The sequence below is a fragment of the Gopherus evgoodei genome, chromosome 4 (genome assembly GCF_007399415.2).
Source record: "Gopherus evgoodei ecotype Sinaloan lineage chromosome 4, rGopEvg1_v1.p, whole genome shotgun sequence".
NCBI classification, from domain to species: Eukaryota; Metazoa; Chordata; order Testudines; family Testudinidae; genus Gopherus; species Gopherus evgoodei.
Genome location: NC_044325.1, coordinates 29,594,982 through 29,619,935, shown reverse-complemented (window position 1 = coordinate 29,619,935; position 24,954 = coordinate 29,594,982). Strand labels below are relative to the sequence as shown.

The 24,954-nt window shown below is 38.8% G+C and overlaps 1 long non-coding RNA gene across 1 annotated transcript in view; it reads left to right on the top strand.

Annotated features, from left to right (window-relative positions):
* Positions 1–5,695: 5,695 nt before the first annotated feature.
* Positions 5,696–24,954, top strand: part of LOC115649805 — a 32,226-nt gene continuing 12,967 nt past the window's right edge. The window contains exons 1-3 of the long non-coding RNA XR_003999936.1: positions 5,696–6,409; positions 13,485–13,620; positions 14,398–14,689. This is a non-coding gene — a long non-coding RNA (uncharacterized LOC115649805). The remainder of the gene's footprint in view (positions 6,410–13,484; positions 13,621–14,397; positions 14,690–24,954) is intronic.

The window sequence follows — 24,954 nt, the reverse complement described above, 5'->3', positions numbered from 1 at the left end:
TCCTTCTACCTTTTCTCAGCCACTTCTCTCCACCTGGTGACCTATCTTTGATCATCTTCCTTCCTTCTCCTCCTCCTCCTCCACCCTTCCCTTCCGATATCTCTTCCTTTTTTATCCATCCGTCTTTCTCTTAACTGGCTACAAGCTCATTGAGCACTTCAGAAAGCTCCTCCTGCAGAAGATCTGGGAATTCTCAAATTTCTGATTGATCTTTGGAGAAGAGATGCGGCTCAATGCTGGGCACAAGACATATTTCAAGCATGTATAGTTCACAAAAGGTCAGAGTTCTAAGTCTTGCTAGATGAGCTTATTATAGTATTTCCCATTTCATCATAAGCCTAATTTCTAGCAAGCACTTGGTTGAAGCACTGTTTGAAAGCTATTGAAGGAATGCAGGCATAGCATTTTGATGAAGGAGTTAATTTTGTTCATTGGTGGACTACAAAAAATAGCAGGTTCTGGATCATCCACTCTCCTGATCTTGGTTAGTTATTCTGGGCACTAGCACAATGCAAACATTCGATAATAGTAATAAATAGTTATACTTACTTACTTAGCTCTTTTAATCCTTCCTTAAAAGTCAGCATCTTCAGTCTCCTATATGCCAGGTACAGCTGGATCAGAGTCAGATATAGAGAGCGAGACTGTTTGGGACTTGGAGTTGTGCATTCATTTCAGAGCACCTCATTACAGCAAAGACTAAAAAAAATCTGAGGAGAGTGAGAGCAAAAAGTGATGAGCAGGCTGAAGGGTTTATACTTCTAAGAAAAGATTAAGGACCTGATCCAAATCCCATTCTGTAAATGGAAAGACGTCCATTGTCTACAGTGGGCTTTGATCAGACCCTAAAAGAGTTAAATAGATCTAGTTTAGCTAGATCACAACTAACAAGATAGGGAGCATGCATCTGCTCTAGACACATTTTATTTACTGATTTATAGGAAACATCTTACATCTTGACTTTAAGAGGGTGGGGGGGAGAAGGGAGGGGGATAAATAAGAATGCTTGCATCTCCAGATAGTCAAATGGTAGCAGCCATTTTTTGTATCTGAAATACAGTCATATTCTTTGATAGAAGATCTTATTATTAGGCACAGAGAATTAAAGTACCCAACTTAATCTGGAGTAGAAAAGGCTATATTGCATCTGGGTTTATATTCAGTGTTAAAAATAATGATAATTATTATAGACAGCTGATTTCACTCCTTACTAATGTTCCTTGTTTATTGTCTCTTCGTATTACATTTTACACACTGAACAGTGGTACTGGTCAATAGTCTTTGTTTTTAAGCATTTCATTTCGGATCACAGAACTATTTTGCCATTTCGGTAAATTTTGGAAATTGGCTACTAAATTAATTATTTAGCATAAGCAAATAACCAAGACAGATGAAAAAAAAATTGGCTTGGCTGTAATCCTTTCAGAATGACATCAGAAAAAAATATATATATTTGAAAGTCTCTGGTGCCCAGGGAGATGAATGTAATGTCTAAAATGAATTGATCCTTGCCTGTCAAAACCATTTTCATGCTAGACCAATATGTGTGAAAATCTAAACAACATAGTAGTCCATCAAACTGTGCATGCTAAGAGACCAATTTTGCAAGGTTCTGGATGCTTCCCACTCCCATCGACTTCAGTGGGAGTTGAGGATGCTCAGCACTTCTCATGAGGTTCTCAGCACTTTACAGAAAAGGCCCTAGAGTACCCAGGAGTATTTTATATGGAGAGTTTCACTTTCCAATGTGAAAACAGCACTTAGAACAAATTTCATTTTATAAAGTCAATATTTTAAATTACACATAGTCTCGTGGAAAGCTCTTGGTCATGTAGGGTTATTAATACTCTACCTTTGGGACATATGCTCTGTAGATTTGAACGGAGAGAATGTGTTTATATATAAACCCTGAGAGCATTTTGTCCCATATATTAGATAGCATTTCTTCAAGATGTGAAATACAAGGCAAGCACTTCTATTCAGGAATTACTGGACAAGACTGGAGATGATGTCCATTTTGTAGTGTGGAAACATCAAGTGGTTAATGGTTAAATCATGGTGACAATTCCTAGAGCTAGTGATTTTGGGTGTCATCTTTTTCACTGCCCAATCTGAGACAACTTAAAAGGCCTGGCCTGACTTTCAAAAAGCACTGAATGCCGGCCCTCTGAAAATCAGATCTCTTTAAGCATTCTCAAAGTTGGACACCCAAAAAGGGAAGCACCCGAAATCACCAGTCTTGTTGAAAAACAGAGGCCATCACAAACATATTTAAAGATCAAAATTTGTGTTAAGAATGGAACTGTATTGAACACTTTACATTGCAACACTACAGGTTTTTTTTCTTTTCTTCAGTATCTTTAATCCTTGCTAGGGAAGTTGATTTAAAAGGTCCTCTTTCTATAACTTTTGCAGCTATGTACAATGATTTATATTTAATTTTAGCGCTAACTGCTTATACAGGTGCAGGGACCTTCCCATTCCCAATAACATATTTGACTGGCTAGCGATCAATATCTTTTTACCATTCATAAAGGGTAATTCTGCCTTTGGACAAGCATGTACAGCTGCCATTGACGTCAGTGGGACTCACATGCGTGTATGTGAAGACAGAACTTAGCATCTGGTCTTTTGTGATATTTATTCATATTATAATATAAGGGTAGACCATCCCTTCCATTTTTTTAGGCCCAGAGAGGGATGAAAAGAGTAGGAAACCTGGTACATGGCCAAAAATCTGAGGGAAGGAAGCTGAACCTAGTAGTGAAGTCTACATGGATGCAGCTCTGCATGTATTGTGGGGGTGTAACAGGGGGATAACTATTGTCTGTGCCATCATTATCCAGCAGAGCAAGGTGTAATAGATTCTAAATAAGCATATAAGTCAATGCTTAGAAGGTCAACATTAACTTATGCAGAGTCACTGTTTCCTGGGTCACTGGCAGTGGCAGTTACCTTCCCGTAGTCTTATCTCCTTGTTGCATATGCATGGTGTCATGGTGAGATCCTAGCCCCACTGAAGTCATTGGGAGTTTTGCCATTGACTTCACACAGGCCAAGATTTCATCCCTAGGGTCCACAAACCTGCTCTACCACTTTCCTGCCACTACACTTTCCAGAGGAAGTGGGATAGCAGCACCTCAGGCACCCAGAAAGAGTATATTTGAGCCTCTCCTTGGGTGCTGAACCCCCTCACACTATTACTGAATTTATATATGCACATACAAGCAGGCACCAGGCAAGGGACATAAGTTGAATAGGTGCAGATCAAGAAACTTGCAGTCTAAATCCAACACTGTAATTTAGGCCAAACCCCACTGCTGTCAGTGAGGTTTGTTTTAGCAAGGACTGTGGGATTATCTATATCTGATGTGCATATTTATACAGAGCGCAGCTGTAAAATGTGTGTATTGTTTTCCAGGTGAGATTCAAATTTGAAGGCCTCCACATAGCCATACAGAGTAGCTCCATACTCTACCACAAGTACACTTATTGAAATGGTCACACATTTTTTTTTCTGTATATGGTGTTTGCATTGAATATTCAGGGCCATATCAAACCCTGACATGGAAAAATGAATGAAAGACCTAAACAATCAAACTCTGAGTTCACACTTCTCAGGTTTTGTATGGTTTAATGCCATTGGAGAGATTTTGTCCCTGAAGAACTTGCAGGGGGTTGTATGGAAGTGAGGCATTTTCCTGTGGTCCTGGAAAGGCAAGAAAAAGCAGGGAGAGGGAGAAAGGAGGAATGCCAGTGCATGTATTTTGGGGCAGTAATGGGCAGTTTGGTGTGTCCTAGCACTGCATGGTGACACTGGAGCTAGCTAACAGAGGTCCTGGTCCACAACCAGGAGGTTGACTTTGATGGGATTTGGATCAGACTTTTAAGGTCAGTGTTTCAATTGCTTAAAACCAACCATCACGGCCAGATTAGCCAAAGTGCTCAGCACCTACAGCTACCATTGTGACCCTGTCAGAGTGTGTGGCCACCCCTCCTTGTCAAACTCAGAGGGAGGCCATGCTCCCTCACTCTCCCATCCCTAGAAAGGCAATCTGAAAGGGGGAAATTACCTGTCTCTGTCACCCAGGCCCTCTGAGCTGGACTGGGCAATAATCAGTCTCTGGGCTCAAGGCCTCAGGCAGGGTGGAGCCCCAAATAGTCTAGGGGCCCAGGCCCTGACACAGGGCAGAGCACCAAACAGTCCAAGGGCTCTGGCTCGCAAGCAGGGCAGAGCAGAAACTAGTCTAGGGCATAATGTCCTAGCCTTGGCAGACAGTAGACCAACACAGGCGCCCTGGCCTCAGGTGTGGAGGTTGCTGCCCAAGGGGTGGGGTTGGCAGCAGGAGGTAGGGGGACCCGGACCCAACCTACTCCACCAGGTCCCAGCCCAGTGCTCTAACAGTGGCAGAGTGTTCCACCACTGGGTCTGCAGGGAATCCAGCCGCAACACACTGACCTGGATTCAGGTAGCAATGCAGATGGACTAGAATCAGCTGTCCCTAGGCAACTTCCTATCCTCCGCTCTGGGTGTACCTGGATCCCTGCAATGTCCTCTGTTACACCAGGGTGCACCAGCAATAGTAGTTCCAGCAGCTCTGGAATCTTGGGTGAGTACTTCAGGCAGCAGCAGTCCTCCTTGGCCTCCTGCTCCAGCAGCCGAGGAGAGGCATCTGTCTTCCTCAGCAGCTCCAGCCCCAACTGTGCTGCAGGGCCCACCTTTTGTACTTCCTGTCCCATCCCAACACTTCGGGCAGGGTGGGTGTGGCCTTCCTGGCCCCATCCACCGGGGGCAGGCGGTGGTTCCTCCATGTCAATCTCAGAGGGAGACCACACCCCCTTGCTACAGACCCTGATGGCCACATTTTCAAAAGAACTCAGCAACACCCAGTGTGCCTAGTTAAAGCTAATTTGGTGAGCATTCATGTATTGGTAACCAATTTTCAGCTACTTTCCCAGAGATGCTGCTGGATACAGTATCTGTCCCTTAGCGTTGCCCCACCTGGTCTCATCCCCACTAAATTTGTGGAACCCACAGAATGTTTTGCAATGGGTGAGGGATGATTATCTCCACAACTCTCCATTTGGCAGATTTTGGAAAACAACAGTAAAAGGGTGATGTGGAAGTCAAATTTGTGGGGTTATCCATGGTTGAAAGAGTCACCTGAACAATTTTTTAAAGCTGAAAAAGTTGTCTTTTTGACATGTTTGGATGACTTACAATTAGCCAAGTGGAATTTTACCAAACTTAAAAAAAAATAAATGAACAAACACCTCATCTTTAGAGTGAGAAGAACCATGAGACATTTCAGCTCCAAAGATAATTTTGTTTAGGAACGCAGGTTAACCAAATTAAGGATTTGGACCTCCGAGATGCAGTGTTCCCTGAACTCTCATTGCCATCTCGCTCCACCTGGTCCAGATATGGCCAATATTATAGGAAATCAGGCATGTGTAATTTAGATCCATTCAAACCTTTCTATTCAATAGTCTTACAAAATGCCATAATCCCCTTTATATTGCAAGGTGGTGCCCAAACTCTCATTGACTTTGATGGGAGCAGGATCAAGCCCAGTATGTTATATAAAGCCTGGCTTTTCCTTGTGTCTCTCTCTCTACCAATGGTATTTGCAACAAGAGCAAAGCTGATCATTTAATAGAATTCTTTGCACGCTGGCTACAATGCTAGAATTAACTGAGTAACTACATATACTGTACTTTGCCAGAAAAGCCTGGCAGATCCAACAGATTTTTACTTTGTAAGACAGATTTTACTGTATTTGTGCTTTTTTTTTCATCTCCCCCTGAGGAGTATTAACTCAAAGCAATCACAAGACACCCATCTTTGCCTGCTGCTTTCTGGGCTGCTACTTGTATCTTCTTCATTCCTTACCGCTTCTCTAGCCATTTGAATCATCTTTTTAAACTGTCTTCTGTTCCTCAAATGATAACTCTGTCATTTGGGAAAGGCTAAACATGTAAAAGCATTTTCATTTCTGTAGCATTCACTTTCATTTACTCTCTTCTTTCTATTCAAGTCAAGCAGCACAGAGTGCTGCATAAATAGCCAAGCCTGTACTACATCCAGTTTTGAAGTATTTTTAAAATACAGTATTGAAAAAAGAAGAGACAAACTGCAAGGAAAATGCTAAGCTGCTCCCGAGCCTGATGACGATGTACGTATTTTGTCTTGGTTACCTGAGCAATCTCCAGAAGCTTGAATGGATTACAATAATATTCTAACAAGGCTGCAGGCATCATCAACAGCTCTCATCTTCAGAAGAAGATAAGAAATGGAAGAATGTAATTATTTCCATGTAAGCTAAATTCCAGTAACTGACTGCCATGATAGGGAAAGCCCTGAAAACTTTGCTGTCTTAAATGTTTTGATCTCATATAAAACAAATAGGTAAGTTTTAGAGGCTTCTGCTTTAGTGTGTGAGTTTGAGTGGAAAAATGTGTCTGATATGGACGCAGATTGTGTATTATTTGGATGCTTAAATGTGCAGCAGTATTTTACATGTTGTCATCTTCTGTTGGTCAGGTTATAAATCCACTCCCTATAGGTTATAAAATTTTGCTACATTGTCTTCCATAATCAAAAATATTAAAATAAATTCCTTACTAATAAAGGTATTAAAAAACCTACATGCTTTTGTATATTATAACAGGTAGTTGTATTTGAAGTAATGTTAACTGTTAATCTAAATCTGTGCCTAAAATTTTTTTCATCACATTTCTGCTTGCAGATTGGACTTTCCTAGCTGTTTACCACACAGTTTGTTACTCTAATTAAAACAATGGTAATCATTTGATAGAATTAATAACCTATGTAGATGTGGCTTTCTGTTAAACCTTCTCCTCAGATGGTTTTGATTGAATAGCTCTTCTGAGTAAACTGTTTTCTAAACTGAACTTTCATGTCACTTTAAATTTGACAGAAGTTCTGCATCTTGTATCATGTTTCAGCTTGCAGAAATATTATAGTAAGCAAGGAGTTTCCTAGCCCTTCATTGGGAATGTAACGAAGAAAGATAATTTTTTTTTCTTCCTTGAAAGGTCAGCTCTTCTCTTTAAATATTGTCACTGAAGCTCTTCTAAAGGTGGGACACACAGTTTCTTGGCTTTTAACAGAAAAGATACAGTTATCATGTTTAAAATATATATCTCTTTGACCATAAATCAATTGCTTGGCAAGTTTTCTCTTAATTAACATGGTTTCCCTGTCATCTGAGAATATTTGCTAGCTTTTAAAGCAATTATTGTTATTAATGGGGAATGTCTTAAGATGGATTTCTTTCTGCAGGAAGATCTACTAAACAAGGCAGCATTGGGTTGCATTATTAATATTCATACTTTTTAAAAGGCAGTAATTATGCCTGTTTGCAGAAAGCAATTAATTTAAACTGTGTTTTCCAATTTGGCTATGATAATTAAAACCAAGCATGCTGGCAGAGAACAATTATACATAAAAATCTATGAATAATTAGATGTGTAATTGACAGAAGACAGGACTATTATCACTTTCTCCCCTGTATAATAATTTAGTATAAAAACATGAGAAATAGCTCTCATTAAAATCTCAACTGCAGAGTAATCAATGAAAGGGATAGAGATATTAAAACAGAAAGGATTTAAGATGTGCATACACTGTGGTTAAATAATTAAAGACAGAGAGACACTAAAGGACTCAGACTGAAAAGAAGGAGGCAAAAGAGAATATTCAGAAAATAGGTGTGTATTTTTTTTCTTCTTCCTTGTCTTTTTAAAAAAGAAAGGAAACTGTTAAGTGTCATGGGAGTGGTTTTTGTTTGTTTGTTGACTGAGTGGGCCACTGTGAATCCCTGCTCATTATTCATTTGTATATTTTTGCAAATATTCATCTGTGGACTGATAAACAGCATGGTCTCAGAAGAGACAGACAAAGGACTCAAGTCAATTTTCACAACAACTCAAGTGTATTTGCTATAAGGTTTAGTGATGGAGGATTTGTTTTGATGACGGTCAGCAGAGGAATGCTCATAAGGGTGCCTCCACTCTTGGCAGAAAACAATTCTGCAGGCATTAACTAATTGCTTGATGAGGCTTGCTCTTATGAAGCAAAAGAAATAGACTAGAGCTGTGGTGGGTTGGTTTTTTGTTTTTTGGTCTTGAAAAGGAAATTTTGGAAAGGAATAGTACATTTAATAGCAATGATGAGAACAGATACTTTAAAAAAAATTATCTTATACTGTATCTCTCAAAGTGCACTTTTTTTCTAGTACCATTTTCCTGCAATACACTTACCCCTGTTTTCAAAGTGTTTAATGATCTTTAGGGAGTACCCTGGCTAACATGAGGTATTCAGCCCTCCAAAGAATTTATAAAGCAGCAATCAAAAGTACTAGTATTGAGGTCCCAGTTTATCAATGAAAATTCCACGTGAGCGAATGATATGAATATATTATTTTCTTTTACTTATCCCAATACTTGGGGGATACCCCAGTGAAGGAAATTTCCCCTTTTTTTCCAAAAGACGGCTATTGCTTATAAATGAATATGAAAAAGAAACACTTTTTGCCTGTCTTTTATGCTTATGTTATTAAGCAGTAATATCATTTAATACACACAAGAGAGCATAACTAAACTTTAATAGGACTAATTTAGCTGATGCCTGTGTAATCCTTCTTTAACTTACTGTAATGTTTTTTGCTCAATGGGTATATTGCCAATTCAGAAATAATGTGCATATTTATTCAGCAGCAATAACTGTTGCTCTGCTTAGCTTACTTGAGAGCTTTTCTTTACCTACTGTGAATATGCTTCTGTAGAAAAGGATGTCAGGCAGAGGAGTGCCCTTGAGATTCAGTGAATTCATGCATTGCATGTCCTGTCTTATTACACAGCTGTACAGCAAGATTATGTTTTTTTTCTGACGAGCTTCAGCTATAAATAGAGAATGTGCAAATACATCATTGCATCTCGTAGGCCATTCAAAGAATGGTATCTTAAACTCCTATGGTGTTTTAACATACAAATTGAACTATTTTATGTAAGCAACATTAAATGTATTACTCCCTCTTTCTTCATGTGGTGTAATATGCCGACCAGTTTGGTATGAAAAAGAATACACCTCATAATAAAAGAGGGCCCAAATCTAGAGGTCAAATGGAGTTTTGCCGCTGACTTCAATGGAAGCAGTGTCAGACCCCTCCTTTTGATGCAGAAGTTTGATTCGGCGCTGCTGACCTAGAAAGATAAAATTCGTCTTTCTCTTGTTAAATAAATTGTGTTTTAGCACAAGATGTCACTTTTAAATCTGCTGGTGTTATTGAGGTGTTAGCAGTATTCCACTGATGTGTTTCGGAAGTGTTTTTGAAACAAGGATTTTCTTTTCAAAGAAAATATCATTTATTATATATATTTACTGTATGCAATGTGCCTGTAGCAGAAGTTAGATATTCCGATATCTGTGTGCCGGGATACAGTTACTGTATAATATGCTGAATTCTGCTCTCAATCACACCAGCACAAAACTGGAGTATCTTCATTAAAGCAATGGGAAAATTACGGTTTTATACTGGTTTAAGTGAGAGTAGAACGTAGCCCAAGAAGCCTGGTTCTGCTTCCAGTTACTCCAGTGTAAATCCGGAATGAATTCACCAAAGTCAGCGGAGTTGCACCAGTGTAAAGTCAATGTAAGTAAGATTAGAATCAGACCCATTACAACTATATTTTAGATTAAAGTGACAAAGGTAAAAGTAAACCCATCAATTTTTATAGTCATGAGATGGAGACTTTTTTTTTTAATCTTTTATTATACACATTACTTTTCAAGTTCCAGTGCAATAGCATTTACTTAAAGGAAACAAGAGCATGGATCTAAAAGTAGACAGGAAAACTACAACCGATTCATAATGCTTTGCTTTTTACCAGCCTGATTCTCCTCTAACTTGCACCAGTTTTCCCTGGTGTAACTACATTAATTTTCTTGTGCACTGGCATAAGTGAAAGAAGAATCTAACCTATTACCATATGGAATGCAGATACAAATAAGAAGAACTACAATAATAATGTGCTAATTTATTTAGTACTTGCTTTGTAAAAATCTTTTATTATGTTTTGTTAAATTTAAAGGTATAGTGAAATATTTTTCTGAACATATATTCAAAAAAAGTCAGTTTTTCTTTAGATAGTTGTGAAAAGAATGTATTACACGGCGTATATTTTTTTCAATATTCTCACGTGGTCAGAGATTTTCCTGTTAATTGCTGATTGCAGTCTTCAAATGAAATCACTGAAACTCAGATATCTTAGTATTTAAACTAAAAAGGCAAAAAATAAATTTGGTTGGTTTTACTGAAATAGACAGAATAGGAATAGAGATATGGGATATTGAAAGGTCAAAGTTAGAAATATTTCCAGACAACGTCTTCTGATGTATGGATTACTTATTTAACATACTCTTAGTTAAAATTCAACATGTATTGTAAGTTGCACATATTATTTAATAGCTAATGATTTCCATGCACTCTACACGCCCTTTCAAATATTCTGCAAATGATACTGTTTTTAAACAGGAAATTCAAGGAGTGAGAAATGACAATGATTTTGGCAAGACTGTAATTTACAAGTGGCGATGAAATGGTCTCTTTAATGTATTTACATTTGATAATAGTTAGAATGAAGGTCAATCTTTTGGTATTCTAGGCATTTTCTAAAAGTTATACAAACATTAACACCTCTTGTCTTTTCTCACTGAGGTTTTTTTTCTAATAATCTGAAGTCTCCAGATTCTTGTATGCCCAGTTGGAATCACCAGTTGTTGCCTTGTTTCCATTTACAGTTATTTCATTGTATTGCTTTGTCCTTCTGCTGCCTTTCCTTGGCACTTTTGATGAAATTTGCCTCTGTGCAGAGAGCTAGCTTACATTCCACTTGACCCCAGCTTCCTATAAAAAGAATGGATTTCACAGTATAGAAATAAAATACAATGTAAAGTATATAGAAATACCAGCAGCATATTGCCATTCTTCCCAAAGGCCTTGCTGTCTGCAATAAAAACAGATAAATACATAATAAGCTGGATAACAAATGTGTGATGAAACACTAATAGAGCAATCACGACTGATAACTAATGGCTATTGCCAAGGACTATTCTATACTCTGTATATATTGAGTTACTTTCATGCAAGCTCAATGATTTATGTGCACAAAATAGTCAGGGAGACCTCCCCAGCTGTGTCTGTTCCCTGGGTTGAAATCTTGAGGAATTCCCCAGACCCGTGGGCACGTTTTCTCCTCCTCCTTATACATTTCTATATTTTTTAACCTGACAATGTACTGTTTGCCCAGTCTGTAGTTTTGAGACTTTAGCGTGAGGTCCTCTGTGGAACTTCATAAATCATTATACAAGCTCACAATAAAGATCAGTTTCCTTTTTTCTCTCACGCTCTCCCATCACTTCTCTATCACCTCCTCTCTTCCTTCTGTATAAGCTTTTGGTTTCTTTCAGAAAAGCAAGTGGCACGCTAAGCAGGATCAGCACAGTCGCATCCCTGTCTGGCAATGGATCTAATGGTTTTCCCTGGTTCTCATGCTCTTCCATTCTGTGGATCATTTTGTAGGAGAGATATTATCTCATGAAACCCCCTTTCCCCTCTCAATTCATACACATGCACCCCTATCTGCACACACTACCAACCCTACTTCCTTTCCCACTACACTTTCTGTATGTTCTTATGCTCTTTTGGATGACCAGAAAGAGAACCTTGGGCAGTAGATGGAAAACCACTGCCCTATAGCACTGTAGCGCTTTCATTGATGTGGGTATATATGTCAGGGAGTAAAGGCCAGGAAGCAATTTAAGAACATACAGAAGTTTCAGAAAATGTTAATGAATTATTTGCTTCAATCACCACCACAGAATATCTATGCTGTCAGTCGTACTCTTATCTGGTAATAAAGATGAGGTACTATCAGAAATGGAGATGTCAAAAGAAGAGGTGCTGTGACAAATGAATAATGTGGAATTGATTATATAAATCAGTGGCCCTTAGGTGGAACACTGTGTTCAGTTCTGGTTACCCCGTTTCAAAAGCTGAAACAGAGTGGGTTCAGAGAGTCAGGGAGAATGCTAAGAGGCATGGAAAAACTCACAAAGTAATATATCAAGGCCCAGCGTAACAGAGGATCCGCCTCCCCTAGTCCACAAGCACAAACCTCACTGGTCTCCATAGCGTGGCTTTGTCTCCTCTCCACCAAGTAGTCAGCGCTTTATGCAGCACAAGACAGGATATATGTGGTAGCTTTTCAAAAGGGAATTTTATGTGTCCATTTATGTGGCTGCATATTCACACAGTACTTAAGACCCTGCTCTTCCTAATTGTGTGACTTTAACTGAAATAAATAGCGGATCTAGTTTATATCTTTGATAGCCATCACATGTATCACATCTGGTATAGGATTTGATGGGGCTTACAATGCCTGTAAGAGTGGGCCAAGTCATGAGGCCATTTCGTGTTTTCTCAGTCCTTACTCAGACAATGGAAGTACTTGTCACCCTGGTATTGCTGTCCCTTCTATCTCATACACCTCAGTCTGATGCAGAATTTTGACCTTCCTTATTAAGGACCCAATCCTGCGGCCACATTGAAAACAATGGTAATTCTTCCAAAGGAGCAGCTGCTGGAATGCCCCCTAAAAGGCAACTTTCTATAGCTCATCATTGAATTATCCAGTACTGCTGGCTTAATGCTCAAAAATTATTGGGAAAGCATTTGTGCTGTTTTAAAAACTACAAGTGAGTTAGCTCATGAAATTTTGATCAAATTAACCAGAAGACTGAATAAACCAGTGACGGAATTAAGTTGGATAGCTCTGAAATGCAGACTGTTGGAAATACATCCAGAGAACTGCAAGCTCTATTTTAATTTACAAGCTCTCCTAGTCAGAGAATGTGTCTTACTCTGTGTTTGTGAAGAGTGGTGTAAATGTACAATATGGTACCAGTGATTGGAAATTACACTAATGTCCAATGAATGCGATTGCAAGAGCATGGCCTCAGCAGTCACTGCTTGGTGGATGGTCAATAGTATAGCGTATTTTGAACCTGCATGCAACTATAATTATGAAAGTTGCTCATTGCTTTAACTAAATGTTTTGCGATATGCATATAGAGCCAGAGGATTAATTCAGCTTTGTTTTCAATGGAGTGCTGTAATTTAGCTACTCCTTTGTCCCTCCCACCCCAGTTCATCCATTTCTCCCTGTGCATGGATCGGTTTTCCTTTGCCAAGCCAGCCCTCCTGACCTAGAATGCCCCTGTCCAGAGCAGCCCCCATAGGGGTTGTAGACCCAGAGGAATCCTCTTTTGCAGCAGCAGCAACATCACTGTCAGCATGAAGCAGGGCTATTCAGCTGAGTCCTGTCAGTGCAGCATGAAAGGGAGGAGGGCAACCCACAACCTCTCCCCTCTGCATTAATGTGGGCTTTTTCCTTTCCAGTGCAAAAATTTGCCAAGATTTCCTGCAGGGCAACTGAACATACAAGTGCGGAGAGGTGGAGGTAGGAGAGAGACAGAAACCATGCCCTCTGGATCTTCATCTTCTCAGTGCAGCTACTGCTGAGGCTGTGGTGAAGGTATCAGTGTGACTCCCCAGAGTTAGTTGCTCAGCAACTAGAATCAATTAACTTGCTTTGCAAAAGGTAGAGGGGAAGCCGAAGCTGCTGCCAACGAGGAGGTGGGAGGCTCAGGGTGCTTCAGGATCCCACTGAACCCCATCTTCCCTTAGCCATTGTCCTTTATCCGTTCTCCTTTCCCTACTAGGGCGACCAGATGTCCCAATTTTATAGGGACAGTCCCGATTTTGGGGGCTTTTTCTTATATAGGGTCCTATTACCTCTCACCCCCATCCCGATTTTTTACACTTGCTATCTGGTCACCCTATTCCCTACAGTATATAGATGCCCATTGAACTTAAGGCATGATATCTCCTAAACTCTCTTTATCTTTAGGGGCTTTGCTTTTATACTTAATGTATTCCTTTATTTACTTCTTTATTTTTGCCAAGAATTCTCCAAAGCTAATCTAGAATTTCTAATGCCCACGCTAGTTGGGAAAGAAAATGGATAGCTGATGTCTTGGTAAGATGGTTTCAAAGATTCCTTAAGATTACAAGGGTTGGGAACCATGTGGGAATCAGGAATGTTTGGTTTTGATTGATTTGGTTTGTTTTACAGTAACCAGCTCTCCCTACATGATGAGATCAAATAGATCATATTGCTTACTGTGAACCATATATAAAGAGAGGGAGAGAATGCATTATTTTTTCTTTGCATAGTAATTTCAGGGCTTCAGTAAAGTGTTTTCTTTCTTTCCCTCCCCCTTCCCCTTTCTTTCTTTGATTTTCTTTGGAGTCTCTCTGACACCACATATCTGGGAATGAAGAGCTTCTCAGAGCTGATTGGAAATGGCATTGCTGCACTGAAACGTAACTGGAGGAAATACATCTCCCGAAGAAGAAAATATAATGCACTTTAAGGATCTGACTTCTGGTGAAAAATTCAAGCCTAGAGAAAACTTGCCCACTTTATTAAGAAGAATGGGTTGGACAATCTTCTTCAGTTCCAAAAGATATCTGAACGCCATGCTGAGCTTAATCTCTGCAGCATGCTCTGTGCTTCTCTTCTCCTCCTGATGCAGTGCATGGTAAGGCCTTTTCCTTCCTTATCAGTAACACTCTTGGTATGCTAAGAGTTAAAAACAAAAGGAAAAAAAGAATGTTTTATAACCTGGTTGTTTTCAGGACTGGGGATCCTGATCACTACAGCAGTTCTCACTGACATTTTCTTTCTTATGTCCAGGTGTGTGTGTGTGTATTGTCAATTGTGCATTGAAATGGGTTTCAAGAGATTTGTTTCTTTGTAAAAAGTTCCAGACTAAAGTTGCCATTTAAGAGTCTTTTTTGACATTTTTCCAAGAGTATGGGGGTGTTTGTGCAGGATGAAATATGCTATATCTTTCCAGTACTTCAGCTGTGTTTGACCATACAGTACTGACAGCTAGAAGACAAAATCAGAAGGTTAAAAGGAAAAAAAACCCAACACAACTATGTGACCAGTTTCTAACAAGTATTAGTTAAGTAAGTAAAAGCTATAGCAGGGTTTTGAAACAAATGCCATTTTTTAAATGCAAGATTGTAGGGATGATAGATTCTCTTCATTTTGTTCCTTGTGGGCAAAGAAATGTAAAGTGCACAATTGTGCATACACAGATGCTGGGATTAACAAATGGGGTGTGTGGAAATGCTGTGCTTTTAAACATTACAGAAGGTTAGAAATAAGTTGCTTGACTAGTCCTATAAAATTACTGTTGTAAAATTCATAGAAAAGCTCTATGTGCAAATTGTTTCATAGGAAATTATTTTTGTCATGTGTTAATGAGATTGTTGATGCTGATTGCAAATGGGTACATTACTTCTCACGAGGCTGTTATGAGGCTTTGTTCATCTACAGTTGTAAAGGCTTTGAGATCCTTAGGTGGAAGGTGTTAGAACCTGCATGTGGTGTTACTAATCAGCTATTTGACCTGCTAGTAATGCTACAGTCAGGAAATCACCAAGCAGAGCAGAAATCACAATCCCTGGGAAGGGAAGTGCAGTTCGGTTCTTCACAAAACACAATTCCCTTGGATCTTCATTCTGACAATCAGGACAAGATTAAGAGGTGAAAGTCCTCATGGGCATGTTATTTCCCTGAAGGATGTTGTGTGATTGGGAACATGCTCAGTCCTTCTCCATGCTGGTTGGCCACTGAGGTTTGGGAAAGACGGAGTGGCCACATCTGGAGAAGTGAACTGTAAAAAGGATCTCACGCTGCTCTCGTTTAAATCAATGGCAAAAGAAAAAACAACCTTGATTTCAATGGGAGTAGGATTGGGCCATTAGTGGATGTGCTTGGCAGATTTCATGTGACTCAACAATGTAACTGGAATGGAGGGTGATGGTTTCCTAGCAACAGCTCTAAAAGTCAGAAAGGCTCCAAAGAGCCAGGTCAGGCCAGATCCGACCCTAGGCCAAGTGATGCCAGGATAGTTATAAACAAGGCTGAAGACTTAAAAATCTGACAGATTTGCCAAGTCTCACCAGTACAGAGGAAGGCTCCCTTCTCATTTTGGATCAAATTTTAAGGCAGATCTTAACACACCTCACTCTTTTATGATGAAGAATTTTCCAAGGTTTGTGTCAGAGAGACCCTGCAACTATCACTCATTCAAATTTTCACAACTGGAGGTAGCCCAGATCATCAGAGCACATTCCTGAAATCTGACAGTACTCAAGAGAACTTACACTGATTACAGAAGCAAGGGTTGGGCCCCAAATATGCACATACAACGAAGTAGATTTTCCTATATTTTTCTATTTAAAATGTACTGAGAACAGGGGTCATAACTAAAATAATTTAAAACTGGAAAAATGCAGCTGCTGTGCTCTGTCTTGCAATCCTCACTCTTGCAAGAAGTTCTTATTTACACAAGTACCTCTAACTACTCATGTGAACAAAGGTTGCAATATTGGACTCTAAATATGGGTCTAATCTTACAAATTCTTACTCATGTCAGCAATTCAGTTGTAATCAATGGGACAACTTGTGAGTAAATCAGTAAAGATTTTTTAATATCAGCCTCTTTGTCATGGCAACAGAATTATTAAGCTTTGGGCATAATTTATGTTTCAGTTCTTAACAAAGTCATTCTTTCTTTTGCCCACATAAATCTTTCTTTACTATATAATTAGGAGAAGTAAAACAAGTTAAGAACAGATTTTTCAAAGTTTTTCAGCTTTCTTTTTTCAATGTATTCAATAAAATTTCCTCTTATTATTGGTCTAGAATTGTGAGCAAAAGTTTCTGATTTGAATAATTAACTGCCTTATTTATTGTCATGACACTATTGAAGATATTAGTGAGGATTATTATGGATTTCCACTGCAATCCATCAAGAAAAAGTGCACCTATTAAAAGGTGTTTCTGAGATCTGTATAAGAACATGGTACTATTAAACATGTTGGTTCTATATGTTTTCCAATAAGTTAAATGTATTTGTTTCTTATTTATGTTTAATAACTAGTTGTTCACTAAACCCTTGCATATATATTTTATCTGTAGGGTATGGAAATATAACAATGATTATAATTATAGTTGCACACAGAATAAGTATGTGCATTGACACACACAAATTAAACAGAGCATATATACTCTTTCACATTTTATTTTACATGCTTACAGGAATATGTATGGTTAGTATAATTATTATAAAACAAACAATTATTATTTGGTTCTAACTAGCAAGGAGTGGGACATTTCCAGAATACAAAGAGTACAATAAAATGTTGATATTTAGTTATGCTGTAAAAATTTGGGGAGAAAATCAAATGTTACACTATATGTGGAAATCAGCCTTTAAAATGTATCATATACCAAATGTCAACACTTTAGCAGGACTATTTTTTATTCCTCAAATAACAATAAGACACATAATTAACAAGACTAAGTTTGATCATATTGTATTTGTAGTTTAAGGACATACACTACTTTGACACAGAAGCTTTTGTACATAATACTGAAATCTTCACTGTCATTTTTTTCGAAGTTCTGATATCAGTTGGTGTTTGTTACTGAGATTTAGAACACACTGTCTACAGTGCCATTTCATCCATTTACTTTAAGGCCGTTGCACAGGGGCTGTATTTAGCTCACCATCTCACTATGTATTCTAAAGTTGATGAAATCTAGAATCTTAAACAATATGGGTCTGATTCTGCAAAGACAACGTCAGTTAGTCCCTATGAATGTAATTGTTTCCATGGACTTGCATGGGATTACTCATTGGACCCTGCGTTAATGGGGCTGTGATCCCATATGTTGGAACTATTTTGTATACTTACTGCATAGGTTGTATTCAGGAGGTATATACTTAACAATACAACACATATCCGATTTCTATGTATGGAATGCCTTTCCTAGACCAGGTCACCCCCCACAGTCCTCATTCAAGTCCCTCTAAAAAGCTATTTCTTCCACAAAGCCAACAAAAAATAATGAGGCTGTGACTTACTTTTGTATGAACAGGAAAAAATATGCACACAAAGTTATCCCAACCTCTGGATTAGAAAACTGTAATTTTCATCCCAATGTAAATTACATTATGTGAACGTTTTTGTTCCAAATCAGGACAAATGGTTCTTTGCATGGAAGGATTGTCATTAGCTTTTTGTATTGTACACCACTGAGTACATCATCTGCATTAAAGAAATATTAATGATACTGAATAGCAGCTAATATCTATTTTAGGTCTGTGGGAGACATACATTATTGTTACCATTAATTATTTTTATTATAGTAGTGCCTAGAGTCTCCAATCACGTGTAGGACCCATCGTGCTAGGAGCTCTACAAACACACAGTAAGAAACAGTCTCTACAGCAAAGAATTTGCAGTCTTAAATAGACAAGAGAAACACAGGGTGAGAGAAAGGACGTATCACCACAAGACCATCCTTCCTTTCATTAATTTTCCTCTCAATGATTTGCATTCAGACTTTTAGGTTTAATAATTTTAGTGGGGTTTTTTTAGGTAGCAGATATGAAAGGGAATTGCAGATATATACTTTTAATGTTGGAATAAATATGTCCCGGGTATTTTAGATCTCTCCTAAAGCATTCCTTTTAAATATAAATGCTAATTCTGTAATTGATTTACTGTATATGGGCGTTAAGTCCTAGATTCAGTAGAAAATTTGCAAATAGAAAAATCCTATGTGGGCTTCATCAGCATGGGGGGGAAGGCTATGCGGGGATAAGAGAGAGGAGAAACATCCAGTTGTGAAATTAGAAGACTGCCCATTTATTGTCAGGAATTTGTACAGGACATTATTAATACAGTACTTGTGCACAGAGAATATGACAAATAAGAGAAGTTTTTAATAACCTCATTGAGACTCCTCTATCCAAGGTAATCTTTCAGATTTTGTTTCCTTTATCAAAAGGAAAAAAAATAAATGATGTGACTCAAAACAACTTGATGGCAAAAATACATCAGAGACTGAAGAAAAAACACTTTGTCATCTTAATACCATGCAATAAAAATATTTTATCTCTGGTGGGAAAAGTTCTCTGTAAATATGTCAGAGTTTTGGAAATAATTCCACAGCCATATATCCCTGAAAGCATAAAGGCATGTGCCTACCTGAGTGAATGGGGATACCACTCCATGTGTGATTCAGCTACAGAAGATGGAGAATGTTATTCTTATCCACATTAACTAGACATGAATGAATTAGGAGGGGGAAAGTTAATTAAAAGTAACTTTCTAGCCGGAAATCACACACACTGAATGTAATGTGAGTATTTTGTTCCTGAGAAGTATTAAGTAGAGGAATGGAAACATGCACTGACAGGACAATCACACTCTTTTGACATTTCTAATTAGTTTACTGTGGAAGAGAATATAAAAGAATGTCTGAATCCAGAATGCTCCTTTTAAAAGTCTGATTATAGGTCAGAGCAGAGATATTTGATACAAAATATTATTCTCTGTGTTTAATGTATGGAGCTCAGGGCTGAAAATAAGGATACTGGTATTCTGTTCTCACCTTGAAAAGTGCCATGCCACGTCACCTTGGGCCAGTTACTTAATATTGCCTTGGTTTCCTCATCTCTAAAATGGAGATAATAATACTTACTATAATTACCCTAAAAGGAGTTATGAAAGACCTATCCAGTTAAATTTAGTAAAATATTCAGAAGTCCTTGGATGTAAAGTTCTATAAAAGTACTAAGTATTAACATTCAGCCCAGTTGATGGAAATAGGACCAAACTTAAGCAGTTGAGGTACAAGGTGGATGTTAAGTGGGAATAATAAGAAGAAATCTGAAGACCAACCCAAACAATCAAGACAAATAATAAGATCTTATTAAGATTAAGAAGATCAGAAGTTGAGGCCTGTAGAAAAGTTAGTGGACCACTAGGTTTTAAAGATAATAAAAGGTTGCAGAGAAGTTAAATGATGTATTAATCTTTACCATAGAGCAGGATGGAGAAATACCTGTCCCAGGATTACTTCTTAAAGACAAAGGACATAGGTGAGTCTGATATGACGGGGGCCACACCAGCATGACCTTTGTAAATGTAAATCATGCCTCTATAACTTGATGCATGCCTAAGTCAGTAAAGAAAAATGATGTATTGTGCATTCTTAAGACTCCTGACACTTTTTATCAGATTCAATAGTACCTAATTTCACAAGTCATCCCATAAAAATCAATGGGACTGTTCATGAAGTAAAGTGCAACTAACTCAAAAGAAAAGTATCAGAAACTGTTCCTGATGAAAAATTGTATCAGGACCAAGTTTGATGCTTGGAAACAAAACCACATTTAAATTTGTGGAATGCAAATGTCAAGACAGTGTATTTTAAAGTCTGATTCATGTATTTTTTCATGTGTACCTAAATCAAAAAACAATTTTGTTCAAAATTTCAGAGTAGCTCTGTGCTGCAAAACCAAACATAGTTAAATTCCCTGCAGTAGGAGATTTTGAGAGCATTTGTTAAAAAATACTAGAAATAATGGCTTTTAATGGAATACCCATCTTGAACTTTATTATACTGTTGCTTCCATGATGCTAAAAAGAAACACAGCCTGTTCCCTATCCCCATATACTGAAGAACAGAACAGTAGCCTAAAGGTCATCCATTCCACTGCTGTCCTTTCTATTTTGTTTCCATGCACCGATGTTTCCGAGGCTAGGACATGCCATATTAAAGGGTGGGCATTGCATCAAAGTGCAATATGGCTTGGTACAGATGGATGCATTTTTTAAACACTGCAGCATTTGACAGTGTACATTGTAACTGCTCCTTTGGAACCCTTATAAAGTATTGTTACTTCAATTCTTAATATGAAATTGTTAACAGTATCTTTGACATGTGTTATAACACATGCTTTAGAGAACTGCAGGATATCTTGTCATTGGAAACACCCCATAGGATGAATAGTGTTAGTGAGTTAGTGCAGTTGAGCTTATGGAAGTAGACTTGGTTAGTCCCATCTGATCTGACTTATGAAGTACTAAAAATCCTGCATCTGGCTATGCATTATATTATTAGCTGGTTTCCTTTCCCAAAGGGAATTTCCCGCCCTGTGATTAATTCTGTAATGCATTTTAGCATACAGTGGACTAATGTTAGTCCTCATTGACTTCAGTGTTGTTGCACCTGTGCACAGAGAACAGCATGTAAGCCAGTATATTTCGTGTAAGATAGTTGCTATTCATTTTAACAATGAAAATATAAAAGTGGAGCAGTGTAATGAGCAGAGATGTCTTGAACACCTGAATTTGATTGATTCAGTTGGAGTGAAATTCACCCGGGTACAGAGGAACCATGCAAAGCTCCTTTCACTTAAGCACTATTGTGGAATTGTGCAGGAGTGGGGAGAGGTTTGCATATGTGCGTGTGTGGTAGGCAGACCATCCTGCATGTGAAGGCTTCCACACCCGGTGTGCCATGTTGGTGGTTTCCACCCTACTCGCATTCTCCGCCATAAAATGACTATATTTCTACCTCTATGTCAATTATAAACAACTGTAGATTGGGTCAGCCAACAGATTTTGTCGGATTCACCTCCATTATTTACTGTATTGTTGAATGCTTAAAAAAAAAAGTTCAGTAAAACTGAAAAATAAAAGAAAAGAAATTAAAATTTAAAAAAATGAAGCTGAAACAGCAGTAAATCTTCCTTAGCTGGAGGATGATGCAGCCAATGGGATTCCAGTTTGGTGTTTTTGACAGCTAAAAGAAATAGAAAAGCAAAAATTAACAATTACAAGTCAGGACAGAAAACAGAATGAAGGTAGCACACAAATATAGTTGAAGGGGCTGAGAGGGGCATGGCATTTGATAGATGACAATATGCCTTTTACAGAGAGGTGTTTGTAGAGCACTTATTCTTCAAATCTCAAATTTTCTTGGTACTAATTGCCACCTAGCAGGAGTGAAGGAGAAGGAGCATGTATTTTACCTGGCTGTGGTGAAAATCATGTGATAGAATAAAAAGTCTGACACTTGTGCACAGGATCTCCCCAACAGTGCATACTCTGTGGAAAGGAGTGTTTGTAATTGGGGGAATTCATTTAAACAGAAATAATAATGAATAATTAATATAATATCTAGCTTGTATATAGCACTTTTCATCAATAGGTCTCAGTGCTTTCTCAGAACCATAATATTTTGCACTTCCATACTGACATAGATCAAAGAGTCTCAATCAGTTTCACAAACATTAATGAGCCTCAACACCTGACAGAGAAGTCCACAATAGAGATGACACTAGATGCTATCTCTGATGACTCCTAACCTTGTGCATTAGCCACAAGACCATCCATGTGCATACTAAAGGCAAACACATATGCTTTTTGACAATATTTTCTTGAGCCCCAGGGATTGTAAGGCTAGTTAAGCCATTTCCAGAGTGGGGATGACTTCATCAGCAGGAGGAGTGTCACCTAACTTCCATGGAAGACATTTAAGAAGGCTTATGCAGGGGCCCTCACCAGCAGCACATCTCTGGAAATAAATTTCTCACACTTGTAGTCTAGGTTGTTTGAAGCAAATTTTGACAGTGTGCTGTACTCCAAGGGGTGGTTCTTGGATCATTCCTGTGTGGGTTTGAATTGTACTGAAGATCTCTGAGAATTGAACATCCCAAAGTTTTTCTTGGATTTTGTGGAGTATTTTTGGTATGAAGGATGTGTAAAGGGATGTGGAAGTGCCTACAGGATCAGTCAAGGAAAGTTGCTTTTGGAAGTGGAAGTAAGTCACTGTAGGTTCAGGCAAAAGTCCAGCATCCCAGGCTTCTCTTCCTTTTGTTCCCATAGCACAAAGAGCCATGAGAGCAGACATTGCCCCCAACCCCAAGCTGAGCAGCACTGTGGGCAAATGTCTCTACCTAGTTTGGAGTTGCTCTTGGAAAAAAAGTAAGTAAGTAAAAGAAGAGCTGAGCAAAGAAGTGAGTAAGGAATTAGGGAGATGGGAAGAAAAAGAAGTCTTGAGCTTTGGAAGATATGTTTTTTGATGTCCTCGTTAGCAGGCATCTCTTTCATAGAACTATAGTCAAGCACATTGGGGAACAACCTTGCCTTTCTGTAAATCAGATGTTTTTCTACCAGTGTGGCTGAAGATTGGGAGAAAGGAATGATCTGAATCCATCATGGGATCCCTTGCCAGGGCTGCTTTTTGCACAGATCTCTCTACCATTATTGGAACTCCAGGAACCCCTCCACAGACTAGACTGTCCCCTTCCGGAAAGTGCTGCTAGCTACCTCCATAGCTCCCAGTATGATTTCACACATGCACATGAAATGTAAGCAATGGTAATTACATTGCAGGGGGATATTATGTCTCCCTAGACAGGTTTCCAAATGATAAAATGAATAGAAATACTGGATCCATAGAAAGAAAACATCCATTGTTAAAATCAATTGACAGACTTGTATCAAGAAAAAGTTCTTTCTGACTCAACCCAGTATCACTCCTGCTGTGATTTTAAATTGGAGTTTGCCAAGTGAAGCACTCAGATTTTATTTAAAAAGTAAAGTCAGAAGTGTTAAGCCCCTCTGGCTTAGGTTTTTAAAATAGAAGAAAGTGAATATAGTTGTTATACAAATAAAGCCTTTTAACCCCTTAGCTCCTGGAGTCTGTGATTCTGGCACAGAGAAGTTATGTCTCTTGATGTCAGGGGTTAAAAATATCTCACTGTGTAAATTCCCCATGCAACTTGTCTTTAGGATTGCCAATTTTGGTTGGATTTATTCCTAGAGATCTCATCACATGACATAATCTTTAATTCCTGGAGACTCCAGGCAAATCCTGGAAGGTTGGCAACCCTACATTGTCTTTAGAAAATTCTTTGTCCCTTCCTATCCTATGAAGTGATAATCACTGGCTGTGCTTCTCCCCAGAATTGGCAGCATTTGACTTTGCACTGTTTGCATATCAGATATCAAAGGCTGTAGAGCATTTGGGGACCAATGAAGCTGAAAGGTGCAGTTCAAATATAAGATTGTTCACGTTTCTGAGCCCCACAGATGGATGTAGCAAGGAGCAGATTGTAGCATTCTGCTGCCTAGTTGGCGCCAGTGGAGAGATAAGGCAGGTTCCACATCAAAAGACTCTGAGGAGAGGGTGGCTTTTACTGGAGATATCCTGCCCCTGAAGGACTGGCTGGTAATGGCCACGGTGCCCTATCTCCCACCACAACCAAAAAGCTGTGGAGGAGAGAAGGGGGTGAAAACTAACCTCCCTTAGGAAAGCAAACATCAGAGAGGCCAGGGGCTAGGGCTAAGGATGTGTTGGTGAGGTTTGGGAGAGTCTGGGGATAGCTGACTCTGTGGAGATACAAGGCAAAGGGTAGCTGGCTAGTGCAGAGGGTAGCCTGTCATGTGTGAATGGCAGGGCCCGGGAAGTTCTGGGGCTGAGTAGGGAGGGAGTACTGTGAGAAAAGTGTGCTCCTGAAACTGGAACCAAAAAGAGCCCTTTAGAGATTTTGCTTCTGCATCAGGAGGAAGGGGAGAGAGCTGGACTGGAGGTTTTGGTCCATTCTGGTAAATTGGTAATTTCTTTACATCTGTTATTGGCATTGATAATTAGTGAGGTGGTTAAAAAAAAAAGTGGTGTTGAGGGACTGGGTGATGGTATATGAAATCTGGGTTTCTGGTTAGGCACAGCTCAGGAAGTGGAATATTATTACCATTTAAAGGGTGTTTGGTGTTCTCTGTGAAACAAGCAAGTGGAGGAGTGCCCACATCATAAAAATATCCCCCCACTTGCAACCTTGTTTCTGGCAAGGATTGGATGAGTATGAAGACTGAACTACCCTCTCACTCATAGAGAGATGATAATCTCCCCAGTGGATGTCTG